This window comes from Tiliqua scincoides, chromosome 3 (genome assembly GCF_035046505.1).
Source record: "Tiliqua scincoides isolate rTilSci1 chromosome 3, rTilSci1.hap2, whole genome shotgun sequence".
Taxonomy (NCBI): Eukaryota; Metazoa; Chordata; class Lepidosauria; order Squamata; family Scincidae; genus Tiliqua; species Tiliqua scincoides.
In genome coordinates this window covers 235,297,881-235,311,679 of record NC_089823.1, presented here as the reverse complement: position 1 = coordinate 235,311,679, position 13,799 = coordinate 235,297,881, and the positions used below count along the sequence as shown (strand labels likewise).

At 47.5% G+C, this 13,799-nt stretch overlaps 1 pseudogene; it reads left to right on the top strand.

Moving 5' to 3' along the window:
• Window positions 1-416: 416 nt before the first annotated feature.
• LOC136645332 (cytochrome P450 2C39-like) lies at window positions 417-13,799 on the top strand (annotated as a pseudogene).

Below are 13,799 nucleotides of genomic sequence, written 5' to 3'. Positions count from 1 at the left end.
TTGAGGATATCCTTTTCATGAAAAGCATTTTGGAGGATCTTTATGATAAATAATTTGGGGGGAACCAAGTGAAGGGGAATTGATTCAGCCTAATGATTGATTCATCTGCCTAGTGGTCACGAAAGAGCGGAATTTGTGAAGGGCCTCTGTGAGTGATTGGCTGCAGTGTTCTGATTTTTGGGAGGACAAGGTAGGGCCAGTAGATAGGGCAGGGTAAAAGAAGGGGGCCAAAAGGGAGCATGGAAGAGGAATGTCCTAGGAATTGGAGAGGGAAGGGAAAAATCAATGTAAAGAATGGGCAAAGAGGAGAGGAACAGCCAGTAATGGCCAGAAGCTGCGGAGGTAAGGAGGGCTGATGTTCCTGAAGTCATCTTGCTCATTTGAATGTGACATCTTTCTTCTCTACTTTGGTCCAAATGCAGCTAGCAAAGCAGTATGGAAACATTTACACGATATGGGGAGGGAATATACCTGCAGTGGTCCTTTTTGGATTCGAGGCAGTGAAAGAGGGAATGATCAACCATTCGGAAGCCTTCGCTGACCGCCTGGTGACCCCTTTCCTGAAAGCGGCAGCAAAAGGAAGGGGTAAGACTCAGAGGCTCTCCTGGTCTTTTCTCCTGAGTTCTCACAGAGGAACTTTCAATGCTCGCCCGCACACACACAGAAGAAATCGTGGAGCTTTTCAGTCCTCTGGAGATTCTCTCAACTGATGAACGTGAGACATTGCCTGAGGTTGATATGAAAGGTGGTTTCTTGCTAATTAGGCAGCCCCTCTCCTGCCATCCCAGAGACTACTTAAGATTTGTCTGCCTTGAATGAAGAAGAAAAGGAAGAGTCAACCAGTGTTGTGCTCACTGGTGGCACAGCACTTCCACTGGCATCCTCTCTCTTCCACTGGTGGAACATGCCGGTGAACGGACAGGCTACGTTTATGGCATAAGTAGGAGAAAGTTTATAGGGCTTGAGTGTTTCAACCATAATTGAACCATTCAACCATAATTCAACCATAATCTGACCTGGTTGTTTTCTGTGTGTGGTTTTTATAAAGCAATCATTTGCCTCCGTCCTTGTAATTAGGGGGAAAATCAGACATAAAACAACCAGATTCCATAAGATTGTTTAATAAATGTATAATTGGATAAACTGCATTTTTAAAAGTCAACCAAAAAGTAGGCAGCCAATCGGAAGTAGCAGGGAAGCCCTAAATGGAGAAGAAAATTATGCACACAAGAATCCACTAACTAGGCAATGAGGAACCTCTTAACAGCCCAATCCTAAGCATGTCTACTCACAAGTAAGTCCCACTATAGTCAATGGAGCTTACTGCCAACCCTAAATGTAGAAGAATATTACACATACAGACTCTGCTAACTGGGCAAAGACACCCAATTCTAAGCATGTCTACTCAAAAGTAAGTCCCATTATATTCAATGAGGCTTACTCCCAAGTGGGCATGGCTAGGATTGCAGCCTAAGTGCTGGTTCTTTCATACTCAGTAGGGAGAAAGCAACTGTCCCTCTATCTCAGCAGAGCATTTTCCCCACAGCTGCTTACTGGTGTCTTCCTTGTGGGGTTGTTATTGTTCTTCTTTATTATGAGTCCCCTTTGACAAGGAGCCTTTTTCATCAGCCCTAAAGTTCTGAGGTTCTGCAAAAATAGAGAACTCTTGAGTCATCAGCATAAAACCAGCCTCTGCTAGTCTTGCAGCCTTTTTTGCAAGTAGTAACTTCTCACCAATTCTCAATGACCACAGGAATTATACTTTCAAATGGTCACACCTGGAAGCAGCAGAGACTGTTTGCACAAGTGACCAAGCGGCAGCTGGGACTGGGGAAGAAAGGCCTGGAGCACCAAATCAAAGAGGTGGTGTAATGGAAGATCAGAAGATCATCAGGTGGATGATGTGGATGCGATTCCATGTTTTGACAGCTGGTTGACAGCTCTGGGAAGGGCAGGGCTGGCTCCACAGCTGTAATCAATCAAGGCCAATGGAGACCTGGTTGGACACCTGAGCTTCATTTGACCTTGATGGGGCTTTGAATGAGCTAAGCAGGTAGCTCACAGCTGAGCTGCATTTGCACTTAATGGGACACAAAGGATAAAAGGCAGCTTCAGAAGGACCAAAGGAGCAGGAAGCTGACCCAGCCAGGAGTGGGACGCTGACCCAGAGGCAGATGCTACCTGACCTGGAGGGAACCAGACCAAGAGGGCTACCTGACCCAGACCTACAGGAGAAGGGGGCTGCCAGGACTCTGCTGGAGGACACAGAAGACTGGGAAGACTGGACTGTGCTTTGGAGACCGGATTGGACTTGAATTGGAGGCTTCAGACCTTTACCCACTGAGTTAAGTGGCGTTTTGGGGAGGGAAAGCCTCTGGATAAGAGGACTTGCAGGGAGTGTCTGTGTTCATAGCAATAAATTTGGGTAGTTTCTATAGATAAGAAGTTCTGTGTTCATTCCTTTGCACACCACAGCGGTTGTTCTAGAGATAAAGAGGGTGTTAATTAGCCAAAAAGCGGGCATTAGAAGGGAGTTGAGATATTTGGACTGGACAAATTGGCGTAGTGGGCAGGACTTGAAAATTAGGATAGGACAGGTGGCCCAGGATATCTTTGCACAGGCCAAAGGTAGGTGATGCTAGAAGACACTTCAGCGGTCTATCTGCATTTTTTTTAGTCACCATGTTGTGAAAATCACATTTTCACCAATGAATTTAGTGAGCTCTGTGATGTAGCAAAGGAAGCAGGTGCAAATATTGACACCACCCCAGACTGAAGATCACAGGAATAGCTAAGTATGGAACTTGGCTGAGGAATCCACCTTCAAAGGTAAGTGGTTTCTACAATCCCAAAGAAAATAGCCCCTCCCTCTGTGCTGGAATGGTCACTTAAAGCATTGCCTTCCCCAAGGATAACCACACTGAACACTTTAGAGTGAAACATTTCAGCCTTAAAGATGCCAGACAAAGATGCCTGCAGAAAGCTCTCCTCCTAGGATCCCAAACCAGCAAGAACCCTGAGGGGTGGGAGAGGCTTGCTTATTTACCCTCATAGGCTAAATAAGAGAGAAATTTTCTCAGGGGTACAAAGTTTCTTTTTGGCCCCTTTGCAAAGGGGAGGGGTGAAACGGAGCAGAGGAGGGTGGGAATGGGTGAGCAGAATGGGGGCAGGGAGGACCAAAACAGGGTGTGGGAGGTGGAGACAGCTGGAAAAGTCTTTGGAGCCCAGGCCTACCCATTTGCATGCATCAGCAGCTAGATACAGTAACATGGAAAACCAAACACACCCCTAAGTCTCTCTAAAATAGAGAAAGGCGTGCAGAAAATTAGCATCATCATATTTGGGCTCACACTAGAATTGAAAGTGTCCTGTGCATACCAAAACTGGCTTCTGCAGCAGCTGTAGCCCCGCAGCTGTGTCCCTGAGCTTCCATACACTCCTTCGTGCTAAGCAGAGCCACAAGCCAAAGAGCTACTGTAGCAAACCAGTTCCTCCCAGATTTGACACTGTGTGAAGGAGTGTCATCTACGCATTCCTTGGCAGTAGCTGCAGCCGCACACTCGTGGTAGTGTCCCCAGTATCCCGTCCAGGCAACAAGTCTGAGTGGATAGGAAAATGTAAGGTTCCAGGAAATTTCTGGGCGCTCTGTTTTGGCTCCTGGGCCCCTGTTTTGACCCTGGGCCCAGGTACAAATTACCCCCTTTATTCCCCTCTCCTAGGCCCTGCTCTCAGGGAAGGTTCCAGAACCTTTCCTTATTTGGAGGGTCTGTGGAGCTGTCCCTGAGGGAAGAGGGTTTCACTCAGGTCAGGCAAGTGTTCCAAGGGAAAGCTTGGTCACTTCATTCAAAATTTTCTCACAACTAGACTAATCTAGTACTGCATTGTCTGGTGATTCAAATGTTTAGTTTTTGCCATCAAAGGGCCTAACCAGAGAGCTGGCTGCACCTGTTGAACTGTCAGAACCTGTTGTCAGAACTGTAAAACAGGAGCAGTCAAACCTCATCATTGGTTCTGTAGCATACGGTACCTCCGCCTGTGGTAGTTTAGCATGAGAGTGCAAAAGGAACTTGGAAAGATGTCACTAGAAAGCAGCCTCAGCTTCTTTCACAAAGTCATTCAGTGGATGTGGTTGGGCAGCCCAGTCCAGCACCTGCTGCATCCCGTGGGATAGTTTTGGCCCCTGGAGGCCTTCTTGGGGTAAGGGAACATTTATTTCCTTGTCCTGGTGTAAGCTTTAGCCAGCCCATCAGGTCTACTTGGACTTGTGCCAGTTATATTTGCATCTAGTATTGTGAGACACAAGGCCCCATAGTTAGTGACAACCCTGCTCTTGTTTGTCTCCATCCCTCTCAACAACAACCACCAGCACCAGCAGCTTATCAGATCCCAGAATTTTAGGTTTGAGTGTCACCGCATCGCAGACCTCAGTCCGACCAAGGCAAATGTGTTTGCAGGGAATAGTTTTGTGGCGTGAGACTAATAGTGCAATCCAAGCACCCCCAAGCCAGCACAAATACCTTGTGCCCTAAGTGGTGTTATTGATGCAACCCAACAAGGCAAGTGCCTTGATTAAATATTTACACATAATTCTTAGGGTATTCAGGGATTACACAGGCCAATCCTGGATGGCTTATGATGAATGTTTTAGACTTAGGGCCTCTCATGACCCCCACCCTGGATAGGAGGGTATCCCAGTGGGAACTGTGGTTCCAGCTGGTGGTGCCCTCCAAGCCAGCTGTGGGCAATAGGTCAGGCAGGAACACTTGATTGCCAGGAATGGGGCAGGAACACTTTGGGCACATTCAGGCACCCACCTGGTTCAAGTCTCCAGGACATGTTGCAAGTTCAACTCCATGGGAAAGTGCAGAAAGAGCAACTGCACCTTTGATTTCTTGCTCTGGCTTCAAGAAATTTAGCACCATGTTGGAATGGTTGGTGCATTCCAGGTCCTGAAATTGCACCACTGCACACTACCTGGATGATTTTTTTTTCATGTACAGTGCACAATTGGGACAATGTCACTACCTTCTGGATGTCTTTTTGTTAATTTGCTTGGACTTAGGGGTTTCTTTAGTACACACCGAGAGAAAGTCCAGCCATACAGCTGACCTTCCTTGGTATGGAGCCTGACCTGGTAAGCAAGTGTAGCCGTCTCCCCAAAGACAAGTTGAAGAAGATTAGGGAGCTCTAAATGTGGGACTGGTAGCATGCAGAGTCACCCTTAATGAGCTTCAAGCACCCTGAACTTTGACTGCAGGATGGTGGTCCGGGCAGAGAATTCCTCAAGCATCTCTGCAATGCTATCGGAAGGCTCCGTCATCCTTTTCACAGAATCAAGGTTTCTGCTGACATACAGGAAGACATGCAAAGGTAGCTACATTCTTTATGCTTTATGCACCAGCACCACCACCACCACCGCAGCAGCAACAACAACCACCACCACCGCAACATCAACATCAACCGCCAACGCCACAACAACCACAACCACAACAGCAACCACCGCAGCAACCACCACCACCACAGCAACAACAACCACCAACACCAAAGCAACAACAGCAACAGTAATAGCAACAACAACCACCACCACCACAACAGCAACAGCAACCACCGCAACAGCAACCACCGCAACAGCAACCACCACCACCGCAACAGCAACAGCAACAACTGCAACAGCAACAACAACCGCGGCAACTGCAACAGCAACAGCAACAACTGCAACAGCAACCGCAACCACCACCACCACCGCAACAATAGCAACCACCACCGCAGCAGCAACAACCACCACCACCACCACAACCACAACAGCAACCACCACCACCACCGCAACAACCACCACCGCAGCAGCAACAACAACAACCGCAGCAGCAGCAACAACAACAAAAACAACAAAAGCAACAACCACCACCACCACCACCACCACCGTAGCAGCAGCAACAACAAAAACAACCACCGCCACCACCGCAGCAGCAGCAACAACAATAACCACCACCGCAGCAGCAGCAACAACAACAACCAGCACCACCACCACCGCAACAGCAGCAACAGCAGCAACAACAACAACAACAGCAGCAGCAGCCGCAGCAGCAGCAACCACCACCACCGCAGCAACAGCACCAGCAACCACCACTACCACTACTACTATAGGAAAATGCACAGGCATTGGGCTTAGCCTTAGTAACATGGCAACTGGTAAGCAGGCAAATCTGCTGCCCCCCCCCACTCAGGCACCCCAGAGTGGGCCAGTTGCTGAGTCTTTGCCCAGAGCCTGTAAACAGAGGATGTTATGAAGAAGCGCATATCTTAGGAATGTGTATAGCGGTCAAGCCAGAGTCAGCAGGTTTCTTAGCAGTGCAGATCTTAGCAACCTTCAGTAATTTTCCCTAGTGTCATCATGTGTTTTAAGAATGAATAAAAGTCTGAGGAAGCTAGCTGGGAGGACGGACTTCTCTCTTAATCTCATACCGTCCTACTTCTGGCTTAGCTCTCCCTGCATCAACCCTCTGAATGTCTGCTGTGTCTCTCATTGCTCTGACTTCTTGCTGCTCGAGTTCTAACTTTCAGACCCTCAGAGTGCTTCTGCTTTTAGCACTCTTCCTCAGGCACCAAGGTTCTAAACCTTGGGTGCTTCCCAAGCAGCATTGCGCTGCAACACCCCCCCCCACAACAGCAGCAACAACAGCAACAACAGCAGCAGCAACAACAACAACAACAACAACAACAGCCGCAGCAACAAGCTAGCCCTGTTTATTCCCCCCAAGGGGTTTAAGTGTTGGTATTTTTAAATTCACAGTAGGATGCAAGGTGCCAGTGGCAGCCAGCCTTGGCCAAGGCCAGCACTGTCCCACAGTGTTCTTGCTCCAGGAACCAGGAGATGGCTGAGTGGAAGCAGCACAGGCTACTCTGCAGTCGGGTTGGAGGCCCGTTCTGTGCCTCAGATACAGTTCCACTCCTTCACATCCTCCCACAAGGCACTCTGCCACTCAAAAGGTGGCTGACTGGGGACCTCTGGGCCCTTTGCCACTGCTCCCTCTTTGCCATGTGAACAGCAAGGGATTAAGATCATAGCTCCAATAAGACTGCAATTGAAGCCAACCTGAACAGGTGTGTGCCACGGAGCTCCTGCCTGGACACCGTCTAGGACCCAACTGAGCTTGCCAGGAACATTGCTGTTTGGCAAACACCTCTGTTCCCGCGCCCAAGGCCCAGGTTGTCCAATACGGCAGTGAGCTTGTGATGGGCTGCATGAGGCAGGGGGCTGCATAAATTTGTTGGCACACAAGTGCACCCAGCAGCACCTTTATATTAAAATGTACTTAGATATCTCTAAGTTGTTACAGACTTTGGCAATGAACCTGGAGCCTCACAAGAACTGTTTCCAATTGGGCCTTGCAGCTCCTAAGGCTAGCCTTCTCTCTCCCACACACACACACACACACACACACACACACACCACTAATAACTGTATTTGCAGGGCAGCCACTTGACCCCATGTTACCCCTCACTAATTCAGCCTGCAATGTGATTTGTACTTTGGCTTTTGGTCATCGGTTTTCTCTTGAAGACAAAGAGTTCCTGAAGTTGATGGAAGCCCTTGAAAGTAACTTAAAATTTTCAGGCAACTTGTTTCATGTTGTGAGTAGCCTTTTTCTTCTCTACCAAGTCAGCCAATTCTGTCTCCCAAATGCCTTTTCTAACCCTTTAACAGTTAAGCATACTTCTGAAGAATGTACTTTACCTGGAGTGCACATTTAACAGAATCGCAGCTCAATGAGTGGAATCAGTGTCCCACTGTCACAAAGAGCCCCGCGACAGCACAAACTTTGTTCCACTGCCAGTCTAGTTGCAGTCACCACTGCAAAGCAGCAGTGGCTTCTCACCTCCATCACTGCAGAGCCCAGGCTGTGCTCATTCCACTAAGTCAACAGCAAAGCATGTCATGGGAAGAGTGGAAGGGCAGGGACAGAGTTTCAGGCAGACCAAGAGGCCACCAGGAGGCCTACATAGAGGTAAATAGAAAATATTTTACTTGCCTATGGGAAGCCTCCTGATCCCCCCTAACCATTGGATGCAGCACACATCCCATTGGCACAGCTGCATCATCATCAGTGGTGGACGGTAGGATGGGGTCATTCAATAGCCGATTTGCTGACCATGGAAATTTCAATGGGAGGGCGTGATCAAGATTAGAACTGCAATGGGGGCAAAGTAATAAACCCCCTTTCCTCCACCCCAGTTCTGTTGCAGTTCATTTTCCATGGTGTGCAATTTTGAAAAAGAAAAACACTTGGGGATGTCCTGCATTTAGAGTAATGTCTAGTTTGACACAGAGATAGAAAGGATGGGGAGTGTGTTTGTGCAAGCTGCTTTATGGGGACCAGATGGGATCTGTTGCTGACTTGTAGGAGTGTATGTGTGGCTTACTTCTACCTGATCCCCAATGGAAATAAACCAGATATTACAAAACCTCTATCCGCCTCCTGTGGTTTCTCCTCTAAAACAGTGGCTCCCAACCTTTGGGAGACTGTGGACCTTTGAGGCAAAAATTAGAATGTGTGCATGAGACCTTGCAGGCCACTTTTCAAGTTCTCTCAGACCACAGGCTGGGAACCGCTGCTCTAAAAGAAGGCAAATCTGGGTAGCTCTGCCCCCTGAAATTTGCCATTCAGGGAAGTGGGGAGTGCTTGTCACAAGATGCTTTTTCTCAACTGTTCTCTGAACTATGATGTTGAAGTTGTAACTATTGGGTGGGCATATGAAACAATGTTAGCTTATGAACCATGTTGCTGAGCTTCCTCGTGAAGGTAACAGGATGTGCTTTCATCTTTCCCATAGCTGTATGAAGTATTCCCGCTTGTCATGAGACGTCACCCAGGTCCTCACCAAAAGGCATTGCTCTCAGTTGAGACGATGCGTTCATTTGTGAAGAAGGAGGTAGAAAGGCACAAGGAGCATCACTCTCTGCACGAACCTCAGGACTTCATTGATTTCTATCTCCTTCAGATGGAGAAAGTGAGTACCTGCTTTGTATGTCCTGGAGCACTGCCTGGGGCAACTGGGATCTGGATGGGGCTAACAAACTGAACTGAAATCCAGACAAGACAGAGATCCTCCTGGTTTGGAAATCCATGATGCGGGTACTGAACTACCCTCCTGCTCGGAATGGTGCTGCACTCCACCTGAAAGAGCAGGTGTGCAGCTTGAGAGTGGTCTGAGCTCCCTTCCGCCACTTACTTAACTGTGTGGAGTTTGTTGTCTGCTCTCCCTTCTGGAGGTGGTGGGGTGGAGGGTCCATTGAGAAGTTTGAGGGTGGGGTTCTCCTGGAGTAGGGTCCCTAGGAGTGAGAGTTCTGAAAGTGAAGTTGGAAAAGTGTCCACAAAGTGTCTTGGCAGGATTGTTCTGAGGGCAGCAAGCTGTTTGTATAAAGTGCTTCTTTTGTGCACAAAGGACCTCCGGCCCGCTTGCCAGACTCCCTGAACATAAGAACATAAGAACTGCCCTGCTGGATGAGGCCATAGGCCCGTCTAGTCCAGCTTTCTGTATCTCACAGTGGCCCACCAATTTTTTTGGAGCACTTTTTGGGGGGGCCAATTTTGCTGCAATTTAACCACTTTGGACATGCTCAGGAAAAATTGTTATTAGTTTATTTAAATAGAGCACAAAAAGTTGTAAAAGGTAGCTAAGTTTCATTTGTTTTGAAAAAAATAGCAAGGGAGATATTCTGTCTCCAACTTGTCAAAATCTCACTGACATTTTACTGGTCGCAGGATGGGGTCAAACAAATGGCTATACAAGTGGAGCCTATTTATCCACATTAGTTCCGTGACTCGGCATGATTAACAAAAAACGAATTGTGCTAAATCCCATAGAGTTATGCAAATAGGCTGCAGCCTGACACTTCTGGATGGAAGGAAACTAAGGCAGCTGTTATCAATCCCCTCCGCTCCGTACTCAGTCTTTCCGCTTCTGTCCCGCTTCTTTCACAGGTGGGATGTTGACCTTTTGAGAGTCCAGTCCTATGCGTTTCTACTCAGAAGTAAGTCCCATTCTAGTCAATGGGGCTTACTCCCAGGAAAGTGTGGAGAGGATTGTAGCTTTTCTGGGCTGTTGCACCATGGGGGAAGGGGGGAATTCAGCAAACGCTCCCTGGGTTTTTTAAAGAAATCCCCTCTGTTGCTACTGCAGCTGCCCCTGTGTGTGTGTGTGTGTGTGTGTGTGTGTGTGTGTGTGTGTGTGTGTGTGAGAGAGAGAGAGAGAGAGAGAGAGAGCTCCACCTTACTGTACATGCTCTGGCTGCAGATCCCTTCCCCTCTTCAGCCTCTTTGTTGGCTCAGGTGCTCCAGGAGTCTTACTGTTCCTTAGCAAGGGGAGTCTCTTCCATGGTTCCAGGGCTATTTCCCTGCCTGAGCCTTTTGCAGTGTTTTGGGCTGCCTGGAAAAGAGATGCCAGTGAAGGGCAGGGGGCAAAGGTGTGTGTGACTTTCAGTTCCCCCACCCCATTCACTTTGAGACAAATCCACAGATAAAAATCCATGGATAAATAGGCTGCACCTGTATCTCCACAAGGACTCCACCCTCGAATCTAAAACTTGTCCAAAGTTTGTGTGAGACACGTGGGACTCTGCACACAAAATTTATTTAAAATCCGTGATGGTCATGCAGGGAGCCACTTGACATGGAATGATCCAGTTATGAAACTGGATGCAGGTCACGATCACATTTTGAAAATGTTTTCAAAGGGCTCCTCAGGGCTCCCTGCAGTCACTGGAGGTTGTTGCGGGCAGGGTTAAGTAAAAAGAAAGCCACTGTGTCCCTGGCGACATCATTCCAATCATTCCAATCACACCCCCACCAAGACTTACCTCCGTTCTCAAACTCCCTGTGAGTTTGAAAAACATTGTTGTAGAGAATAACATGCTAAAGACACCAATGGTTTTTCTGGTTCCATCCCAGGCAACTCCATGTTTTCGCCTCATGTCCATTAATGCTGCACAGTTCCTTTGCTGTTACGGCCCAATCCTATAGAACTGGAGCAGCAGCAGAAAGCATGTTCCACTGGTGCAGCCTGCTCCACAGTAGCTGTAAAACACTTTGCAACAGGCCAAACAGCCAGCTTTCCTGTGTGCGCTGGTGGCCTGCCAGAGCTGGTTAACCTGGTGCAGGAGGTGGAACAGGGTGGGGAGTGGGTGGAATGGGGTGGGGGAAGGTGGAACGGGAAGGAGATGGGACTGATTGGTCCAGGAGGGGGTGGGTTCAGTGGTGGCAGTGCCCACCCAGTCTAAGCCATTTCCCAGGCCTGATTTGTCTGCACAGGTCAACACAAGATATCGCTGGCACAGTTCTGAGTTGACCCATAGCAGCTGCTGGGGCTCATCCTGGGGCAAGGGGGCAAATTTCCCCTTACTCTGAAGAGACCTCCAGCAGCCAAAAATCCCCACAGGATGCAAGTGCATCAGCACATGGGGAGTTGGGTAGGATTGGGCTGTCCATTTGTTCAGATTGTGCTTATTTTCAGTGCTCTCCCTGCATGCATGAAGGAATAAAGTTGCCAGGATTCTCCAAACTGCATCTAGTTCAATGGCTGTTCAGGTATCTTTAATTGCACTAAATGGAATACTCTTATATGAAATAAAAGTTCCTCAATAATTGCCTAACTGAATGAACGTGGTGCCCAAACTAAAACTTCCCATCCCACCATTTTCCTTAGATAAGGTCTGCAAGGAGATAGAAGATGTTTTTTGTTCCTCTCAAATAATCCACTATCAAGATGGGAAGAAACTGCCCTACACCACTGCTGTGATTCACGAGGTCATGCGTTCCAAATATGTCTTCTTATTTGGGGCCCCCAGACAGACTACAGAGGATGTGGACATGCTTGGATATTTCATTCCCAAGGTACAAAGCCTGATTTGGCTTCACTACTGTATCCCAATTAATTAATTAGCAATGGACATCACAAGGTGGCACTGCAAAAGGTATATGCATGCAGATGAGAGCTTCCTGTGCAGTGCATTTCCTGAAGAACAGGAAGCTCCTCTTTCTTTTCTCCCCAGGGCTGTACAGGGCTTACCGTATCCTTCCCTCTTGTGTATCGTGTGCGATATCTTGGGTAGGATATCTTGTGTAGGCCTGCACCATCTATTTATTTAATGGTTTCTATACCCCTTTTCCAGCATTCAGGCCGGTTGAGAACATAAAATGTAACAAAATACAATCATAAAACTTTTAAATGAACACCTTAAAAGTCATTAAAATAATACAGGTGAATTTAAAAATGTAAAAAGCAACATAAAAGCATAAAACAGCAACAAAAGATGTTTATTGGTTAAAAGGGAAATCCCTAAGCATTCCCTCAGACGCCAAGCGGAATAGTTATGTTTTAAAACATTTTCTGCAACCTTCTTCCTTCACATCCAAGCTCCAATAATAAGGCACAAGCAACCCTTCCTCGGCACTGAAGTTTTCTCTTCTGGGATCATCAATGCCTGCTAGATTAGTTTTGAGAAGGATGTTTTAAATAGAAGAACGTGGAGTGCAGTAGTGATCCTGGGATGTTTGCCACCCCGGGGCCATTCCTATAAATGCCACCACCCAACCCAGAAGTAATTGTGGTGGCGTAATTATGTCACCACAATTACAGTCCTGACTCAGCATCTTCAAATGCCAAAACACACTGGTAAGCAAATCCACGGGTCAGGGCCATGCCAGACCTCCAGACAAGACCAGAGGCACCTGCTCATCACATCCAGAGGTGTACTGAGGGCCAGGGAGGCTGAGCTTTTGCACATGTGAACAACTACATTCTTGAAAGTGGTATTTTCCATTTTCTGGTGGGAAACGGCCATGGAGCAAATGGCAGGTGCACAAGTGCTCACATAATAATTGAATATTTGTTCTGGCTCCAAGGTGGTGCATTGTTCAACCTTGAAGAACAAAAGTGAGATGTTCTGGTCCAGATCTGCTCTGAGTCAGCTGTTTCTGCCTTGCAGGGGACCGCTGTTGTTCCAGACTTGCGCTCTGTTCTTCTTGATCTCAAGGAATGGGAGACCCCTGATGAGTTCAACCCACATCATTTTTTGGACAAAGACGGACATTTTGTGGGGAAAAAGAAGCATTTCTGCCATTTGGTGCAGGTAACCAATGAAGGCCAAACGGCCTTGTAATTGACAGTCATGTTTTCCAAGTTGTTTCAGGAAGAAAATATAATCCAGTCAGTTCTGTGCTTTGGAAAATAGTTAAATATTATTATTAAGAATATTTTTATACAGCTTTCTAGCAAAATAGGTTCGTAAGCTGGTTCACTTAGCAAAATAAACAGCTCCTGCCCCCAAAGGGCTCACAATCTAAACAAATGCAGAAGAAGCACCAGCAAACAGCCACTAGAAGGGATGCTATGCGGGTGGACAGTTGCTCACCCTCTGCTTAGCAGGAGAGAACACACTTTGAAAGGTGCCTCTTTGCCCAGGTAGCAAGAGGGGCAGTGACTGAATTTCCTCACTCCTGTGAAAAATGGGAACTCTTTCAATATTCCAAGATGTTGTCAATCCACAGAAAAATGCCTTACTCAAGTGCTGCCTTTCTCTTGTTTCCTCCTCAGGACTGCATGCATGTGTGGGGGAGCAGGTGGCACGGATGGAGATCTTTATCTTCTTCACCAGCCTGCTGAGATAATTAACCTTCTGGCCACTAGAAGGAGTGGAAGAACTCAACCAAGAGCCTGTAGTAGGGTTGATGACACATCCGCATCCTTACAAAGTCTGTACTATTCCCCTCTGCAGTACTATAATCTCTGAAAAGAATTAG